This window comes from Coturnix japonica, chromosome 7, assembly GCF_054131305.1.
Source record: "Coturnix japonica strain WE chromosome 7, WE-NBRP24, whole genome shotgun sequence".
Lineage (NCBI taxonomy): Eukaryota > Metazoa > Chordata > Aves > Galliformes > Phasianidae > Coturnix > Coturnix japonica.
The window spans coordinates 2,501-10,827 of record NC_140669.1 but is presented as its reverse complement, the minus strand read 5'-3'; the positions used below and the strand labels follow the sequence as shown (position 1 = coordinate 10,827).

Genomic DNA, 8,327 nt, shown 5'->3' with positions numbered 1-8,327 from the left:
TCTTTTCTTAATTTTTTTTACCCTTTTCCTTAGTGAGGCCCCCTTTCCTTTTTTGTAGCTAAGTGTTCTCCGTTCATCTACTATGGCTCCTTTTTCACTATTCAGTCCCTCATCTACTCATTGTCACGTTCCAACATGGTTCCTTGTGTAACTCCATTGATACCTCCACATCTACATACAGCTTCACTGTCAAACATCAGCTCCATGTCCCCCCCCAGACACCTCAAAATCCCCCCCAAACATTTCTGCCCCCCAACCACTCAGCATTACTCCATTATCAGAACCAGAACTCACCTCCTGTAATGCTGTTCTAGGCCAAGCAATGTGATGGCGGAGAAGCCAAGTCCTGCAGCTCCATCCAGCAGCTCTTGGTCCAAGGCAGCAACAGAGCAGAAGAGCTTCTTCATGTGGGTAGATGTGACCTCAGTGAGGAGCTCCAGCAAATACCTGCTGCCCCCTGGTGCCAACCCCTATATGAGCACCAGGAGGGGGCGGAGCCAGCCCTGCAGCCAATCAGGTGCATTGCCTGCACTTGGGCTGTACTGCTGTGACTCCGCCCCATCATGGCTTCCAACCATGACTAAGCATTTCTATTATATCACCCTGATTTTATAATGATATCATCGCCCCCATCACCCCCCATCGTTCCAATTTCCCCCAGCATCAACCCCAGAGCGGTGCCCACAGTGTCACCCCATTGTGACCCTGAGATCTGCACCCCTGTGTCCATATACTGTGCTGTTGTTTCTCCTCTATCCACAACCCTCCCCTATAAGAACAAATAAATATAATTACTCACCTGTTACTGTTTTGTTTTTGTCTTTGTTCTTGAATGGGGATGTTATGTAACATCCTGATTGGGCACCTGCTGAGGAGAGGGGCCCACCCCATGGGCACAGGTGGGGGCCGTTGAGGGGTGAATTGCGATTGGTTGGAGCCTGGCTCCTCCCCTCCTTGATTGGTATTTAAGGGCTGGGAAGGGCAGAGGGCAGCATCAGTTCCAGCTTGGTGCTCCTATGGGAGCATTGAGGGAGAGGATTCTCCTTCCTGCTGCTTTCGAGCTCTGGATGCCATATGGGATGCGACTCTGCTTGGAGATCCTTTCCTTTGGGGTCTATGGTGAGTCTTTGACTTTGCAATGGGGTTACTGGGCTGATGTCTTCTCCTTTTGATTGCTTCTAACAGCACTTATGGATGGGGGTGAGAAGGAGCTGTATCTAGAGCCTCCTTCCTTTGGATGGAAGGCTCAGCCTTCACAATGGGGTGAGAGATCTCTTCTTTATTGCAGGGTTTGGGGGTGGAATGGGTCACTTTGGGATGCTCCATCCCTAGAGGTGTTTGAGGCTGTGGGACCTTGTTGTGGTGGTTGGTGACTGTCCCCATAGCAGGGGGGTTGAAAGGAGATGGTCGTGATGGTCTTCACTGCTGATCATCATTTGATTCTATGCTCATATATTGCAGAGTATCAGCCCCAGTGCTGGCTTCTATGGGACGTTGTTCATCACTATCTCCACCTGGACACGGAGCCATTGGCTGCTGCTCTCTGGACTCGCTTCTACAGCCAGTTCTTCATCCATCTCATCATCTTCCCATCCACTTGGTGTCTTCATCACTTGGACATGAGGATGGTGTGGGGTCCTGCATCAAAGGCCTTGTTGAAGTCTAAGTAGATGATATCAGCAGGTCTTCCTTCGTCTACTGATGTATCAGTGCCATCATAGAAGTCTATGAGGTCAGTCAAGGAGCATTTGCCCTTGGTGAGGCCGTGTTGGTTCTCCATCATCACCTCCTGCCTTCCATGAGCCCTGGGTCCTTCTATGAGGATCTGCTTTGTGGTCACTCCCAGCACAGCAGTGGGACCGACGGCTCAGCCATTCCTGGGCTCATCCCTTCTACCTTCCTACAAAGGAGCGCCAAGTTGGCCATGTTTCTGCTCACCGGACTGCATCCCATTGTCACCACTTCTCAGTCTGCGATGCATCTCATCTGGACTCATAGACTGTTTGATTTCAGGACCTTGGTTGGTCTTGCACTGGGTTGTTGACCTTATAAGGTCCAATGGGGTCTTATGTGGGGCCCTATTGGTTCCAATGGGGTCTCATGGGGCCCTATTGGTTCCAACATCCCTCCCTACCAAACCCAAGGTGAGTGATGTGTCTATGAGCTGCCCTGCAGATGTGGGCAGTGCCTTCATTGTTGTGTTGTGTCCAACAGGTTCCAGGAGAGCACAGAGATGTGCGGTTCCTGATGAGAGCAGTGAGGAACAGAAATCTGCATTGCTTGGACCCAGCTTTGCTGATGGTAACTCTCAGCCCAGCAGGTAAGGGCAGCACACACCAATTGCTTTTTACCTGTTCCATACTGAAATTGAAGGTAACGTTCCATTATTATAATGATAATGTCTGCTCTCATCTGTCTGCTTTCTCTTTTCCTCTGTTCTCTGCTGTTTCTCCAGCATTTCCTGCAGTGTTTCCTTTGTTCTCATTTTGCTGTTCTGTTCATTCTTTGGGCCTTGTTGTTCATTTTGGTGCTTCATTCCCTTCAGCCTTTCATTCCATGTCGGAGTTCCACGCAGTTTCCTCTGCTGCCTTGCCCTCCATCTTGATCATCTTTGCAATGTTCTATTGGGCCTTGCCCCCCATCCTGATGTTTCTTGTAGTGCCCTTTTGGGCCTTGCCCCCCATCTTGATGTTTCTTGTAGTGCCCTTTTGGGCCTAGCCATCCATCTTGGTGTTTGCTGCAGTTTTCTCTTCAGCTTTGCCCTCCATCTTGATGTTCCTCGCAGTGATCTTTTGGGCCTTGTCCTCATCTTGATGTTCTGCGTGATGTTCTCTTTGGCCTTGCCACCCATCTTGATGTTTTACATGATCTTTTTTTGACCCTTGCCCTCCATCTTGATGTTTCAGCAGTGCTGTTTTGGGCCTTGCCCTCTGTTTTGCAGTTCCATGCAGCGTTCTTTTAGGCCTTGCCCTACATCTTGATGTTGTATGTGCCCTTTTGGGCCTTGCTCTCCATCTTGATGTTCTTTTAATGCCCTTTTGGGTGTTGTTCTCCATCTTGATGTTCCTTTAATGCCCTTTTGGGCCTTGTTCTCCATCTTTATGTTCCCTGCCATGTTCTCTTGGGCCATGTCCTCCTTTTTGTTGTTCCTGCGGTGTTCTTTTGCTGTTTCCATTTGGCCTCCTACGCTGCCTTCCCTTTGGCCTTTGTTCTTGGTGTTTCATACCACTCTCCTTGCTGTTGCTTTCCCTTGTGCTTTCCCTTGGCTGTTCTCTTACTGTTGCCCTTGCCTTACTGTTGGTGTTTGCTTTGCTTTTCTTTTGTTGGGGATTTCTGTGCTTGTTCTGCTGCCTTTGCCTTTGGCTCTATGGGGTTTGCTGGGAGGCAGCATTCATGGTAATCTTGACCTTAAGGGAACTTTATGGGATAATTGCAGGAACTTTATGGCCTTAATGGGAAATTTAGTGATAATTGCAGTTTTCTGTAGAGTATCTGTAAATCTAGCTCTTTGTTTTTAAGTAACCTTCATTCTAATCATATTGCCAAATACCATTTTAAAGTAACTGCATCTTTAACCTTAGAAATAGCATTACTTCTATTTCTAATAGTATTTATTCTATCCCTAATAGCATGGATTCTATCCTACTGATGAGAGCAGCGAGGAACAGAAACCTGCATTGCCTGGAATGCTCCAGACCCAGCTTTGCTGATGGTAACTCTCAGCCCAGCAGGTAAGGGCAGCACATAGCAATTGCTTTTTACCTGTTCCATACTGAAATTGAAGGTAATGTTCCATTATTATAATGATAATGTCTGCTCTCATCTGTCTGCATTCTCTTTTCCTCTCTTCTCTGCTGTTTCTCCAGCATTTCCTGCAGTGTTTCCTTTGTTCTCATTTTGCTGTTCTGTTCATTCTTTGGGCCTTGTTGTTCATTTTGGTGCTTCATTCCCTTCAGCCTTTCATTCCATGTTGGAGTTCCGCGCACTTTCCTCTGCTGTTTTGCCCTCCATCTTGATGTTTCTTGTAGTGCCCTTTTGGGCCTTGCCCCCCATCTTGATGTTTCTTGTAGTGCCTTTTTGGGCCTTGCCCCCCATCTTGATGTTTCTTGTAGTGCCCTTTTGGGCCTTGCCCCCCATCTTGGTGTTTCTTGTAGTGCCCTTTTGGGCCTTGCCCCCCATCTTGATGTTTCTTGTAGTGCCCTTTTGGGCCTAGCCATTCATCTTGATGTTCCCTGCAGTTTTCTCTTCAGCTTTGCCCTCCATCTTGATGTTCCTTGCAGTGTTCTTTTGGGCCTTGTCCTCATCTTGATGTTCTGCGTGATGTTCTCTTTGGCCTTGCCCTCCATCTTGATGCTTTATGTGATCTTTTTTTGACCCTTGCCCTCCATCTTGATGTTTCAGCAGTGCTGTTTTGGGCCTTGCCCTCTGGTTTGCAGTTCCATGAAGCGTTCTTTTAGGCCTTGCCCTACATCTTGAAGTTGTATGTGCCCTTTTGGGCCTTGTTCTCCATCTTGATGTTCCCTGCAGTGTTCTTTATGGCCTTGCTCTATTTTGCAGTTCCATGCAGCATTCTTTTGGGTCTTACTCTCTGTTTCATTGTTCCCTTTGTTGTTCTCTTGGCTCACAACGCTGTTTTCCCTTTGGCCTTTGTTCTTGGTGTTCCCTATAATGGCCTGTTTGCTGTTGCTTTTGCTTTGGTTTCCCTTGGCTTTCCTTATTGCTTTTATCTTTGTCTTACCCTTGGCTGCTTGCTTTGCTTTTCTCTTGCAGTGTCTTTCTGTGTTAGTTCTGCTTGTCTTTGGGATTTGCTCGGAGGTTTTGTTTGTGTTGATCTTGATCTGCTCCCCTCTGACTTAATGAGGTCTGTAGTTATAAATACTGTAATCTGTAGTGTAGTTGTTCGTATAAGTCTTAACCCAATATTAAAGATGTTTGCTATGGTAAATGTAGCTCTAAAAATTGATGCCCTGTGTTTTCTATGAAAGTTACTTCAATTATAATCCTAGTGTGGAATACAATTGTTAAACTTACTGCAAATTTAAACTTACCAATAGCATTAATTATATCCCTCATATCATTGATTATATCCCTCATTGCATTAATTATATCCTTCGTAGTATGAATTACATCCTACTGCTCTGTTTCATCACAGTTAGTGTAATGATCACAGTGTGGTACCTGCAGATGTGGCCAGTGCCTTCATTGCCTTTTTTTGTCCGATAGGTTCCAGCAGAGCACAGAGATGTGCGGCTCCTGATGAGAGCAGCGAGGAACAGAAACCTGCATTGCCTGGAATGCTCCAGAACCAGCTTTGCTGATGGTAACTCTCAGCCCAGCAGGTAAGGGCAGCACATAGCAATTGGTTTTTACTTGTTACGTACTGAGATGTGAGGTTAGTGTTTCTGAGCTCATTTCTGCACTCTGTGGTGTCCTATGGGCTGTCTGTGCTTGTCCTACTGTGTTGTCTTTGTGTTTGGTCTTTGCTGTTGCTCAGTTGTTTCTTGCAGTGTTTTTCTTGCCCTCCATTTTGACATTCTTTGAGGCATTCTCTTGGGCCTTTCCCTCCATTTTGGCGTTCCTTGCGTCGTTCTTATGGACTTTGCTGTCCATTTAGGCATCCATCGCATCATTCTTTTGGGCTTTGCCGTCCATTTAGGCATCCATTGCATCATTCTTTTGGACTTTGCCGTCCATTTAGGCATCCATTGCATCATTCTTTTGGGCTTTGCCGTCCATTTAGGCATCCACTGCATCATTCTTTTGGGCTTTCAGTCCATTTTGCCATTCCTTTTCTTGTTCTCTTGGGCTTTGCCCTCCTTTGCAGTGTTCCCTGCATCCTTTTGTAGGGCCTTGCCCAATATTTTGATATTCTCTTGGGTGCTTTCTTCCATTTTGCAGTTTCCTGCATCATTTTGTTGTGCCTTTATGTCCCTATTCTTGTTCTCTGCAGTGTTTTGTGTTGTATTATGTTCTGTTTTGATGTTTTTTTGTGCTGCTCTTTTGGGCCTTGCTGTTCATTTTGGCATTGTCTGTGTTCTTCTTTTGCACTTTTTGCTCCATTTTGGTGTTTATTGTAGCAAATTTTTGGGCCTTGCCCACTATTTTACATTTTCATGTCTCACTGGCTTCAGCCCATTGATCTAACTATCTCTTTTTCTTCCTTAGGGCCCTTATATTCCCTGGCTGATGGATGTTCCCCTTTGATGCAGCACTCCATGTTGCCATGCAGGCGTTCAATAAAGCTTTGGGGGGCTGACGATCCATCACAACAGCACATCAGCTACATGTTAGTCAATTAACCTCTATTTAATTGGAATTAGCTTTTGAGTTAAGTTCTGTTAACGAAATTGGTTTAAGGTTTGCGTTCAGTTAACCTTACCCAAATTGGTTTTAGATTTGACATCACGCTTAAACAAATTGGTTTTAGCTTAGTAATCTATTAAGTTCACCCAGATTGAGTTTTGTTTTGTAATCATTTAACTGCAACTAAATTGGTTTTTGATATGTTGTTAAATAATCAAATTGGTTATAGCTTTTTGATTAATTATGTTAACAAAATTGGCTTTAGCTTTCAATCAGTCATTGTTAATCAAATTGGCTTTAATTTTGCCATTATTTTTAATCAAATTGACTTTAGTTTTGCAATCATTTAATGTTACTTAAATTGGTTGTAGCTTTACAACCATTTAAGTTTAATCTAATTGGCTGTAGCTTTGCAATCTATCTACCTTCATTGAATTGGCTTTAGCTTTGCAATCATTTAATCTTAAACTAATTGGCTTTAACTTTGCAATCATTAAATTTTAAACTAATTGGCTTTAACTTTGCTATTATTTAACCTTAACCAAATTGGTTTAAGGTTTGATTTCAATTAATATCAGCCAAATTGGCTTTATTTATCCTTGCTTACGGGGCTGGGTAGCCCATTTTTTTTCTATTAGGGCTATCCCAGCCCCGTAACCAATGCCCACGGCCTGAGGGAGCCGAGTTGCTTCCCGGCCACTCTTTGACTTGCGCCCATTTGCGGCCACTCTTTGACTTGCGCCCATTTGCGGCCATTATAAGATTTACACCGATTTCAGTGTGTTCAATTATTTTTTGTCAACCAAATTGGCTTTTGTTCTGGAGTCAATTAATTTCAACCCAGATTGACTTCAGCTTTCTATTCAATCATTGTCAACCAAATTGGATTTTGCTTTGGAATCTAAATTTCTAATCCAAATTGGCTTAAGTTTTGCATTCAATTAATATCAACTAAATTGGCTTTAAATTTGGCTTCAAATCAACTCAAATCAACTCAAATTAACTCAAATTAACTCAATTTAATTGGCTATATTTTTGAAATCAAATTATTTTAGCCAAATTGGCTTTATTTATCCAAGCTTATGGGGCTGGGCTAGCCTATTTTTTTTCTATCCGGGCTAACCCAGCCCCGTAACCAATATCTACGGCCTGAGGGAGCCGAGTTGCTTCCCGGCCACTCTTTGACTTGTGCCCATTTGTGGCCACTCTTTGACTTGTGCCCATTTGCGGCCATTATAAGATTTACGCTGATTTCAGCGTGTGCAATTATTTTTTGTCAACCAAATTGGCTTTAGCTTTGCATTCAATTATTGTCAACCCAATTGGATTTTGCTTTGCAATCTAATTATCTAAATCTAATTGGCTTAAGTTTTGCAATCAATTAATATCAACTAAATTGGCTTTAAATTTTACTCAAATTTAACTCAAATTAACTCAATTTAATTGGCTTTATTTTTGAAATCAAATTATTTTAGCCAAATTGGCTTTATTTATCCAAGCTTACGGGGCTGGGCTAGCCCATTTTTTTTTCTATCCGGGCTAACCCAGCCCCGTAACCAATATCTATGGCCTGAGGGAGCTGAGTTGCTTCCCGGCCACTGTTTGACTCGTGCCCATTTGTGGCCACTCTGAGACTTGTGCCCATTTGTGGCCATTATGAGAGTTATGCTGGTTTCAGCGCTGTGCTGCCATTTTGAATGTGCCACATTGGCTTTAGCTTTGCAGTCAATTGTTGTTAACCAAATTGGCTTTAATACTGGAGTCCATTCATGTTTGTGTTATTGATTTCAATTTTGCCTTGCTGTGTATGTAATGTGCTGATGCTGTAATTGTACCTTGTGCCATGCAATGTACTGTGTATTTGGATGCTGCGTCTGTCAGCTGCGCTGTGCCCTGTTCTCACCATGTGGATGCTGCGCCTGTAACCCGGGATGGACAATTTGCTGTGTATATGGATGTTGTACATGTAAAATATATTGTGCAATGTGCTCTATGTGTTGATGTGATGGTTGAACATTGTGCTG

At 43.9% G+C, this 8,327-nt stretch overlaps 1 long non-coding RNA gene across 1 annotated transcript in view; it reads left to right on the top strand.

Moving 5' to 3' along the window:
- The first annotated feature begins 999 nt into the window (after positions 1 to 999).
- Positions 1,000 to 8,327, top strand: part of LOC146760036 (uncharacterized) — a 7,588-nt gene continuing 260 nt past the window's right edge. The window contains exons 1-5 of the long non-coding RNA XR_014948153.1: positions 1,000 to 1,119; positions 1,462 to 2,320; positions 3,630 to 3,731; positions 5,224 to 5,339; positions 6,166 to 8,327. The exon at positions 6,166 to 8,327 is cut by the window's right edge and continues 260 nt beyond it. This is a non-coding gene — a long non-coding RNA (uncharacterized LOC146760036). The remainder of the gene's footprint in view (positions 1,120 to 1,461; positions 2,321 to 3,629; positions 3,732 to 5,223; positions 5,340 to 6,165) is intronic.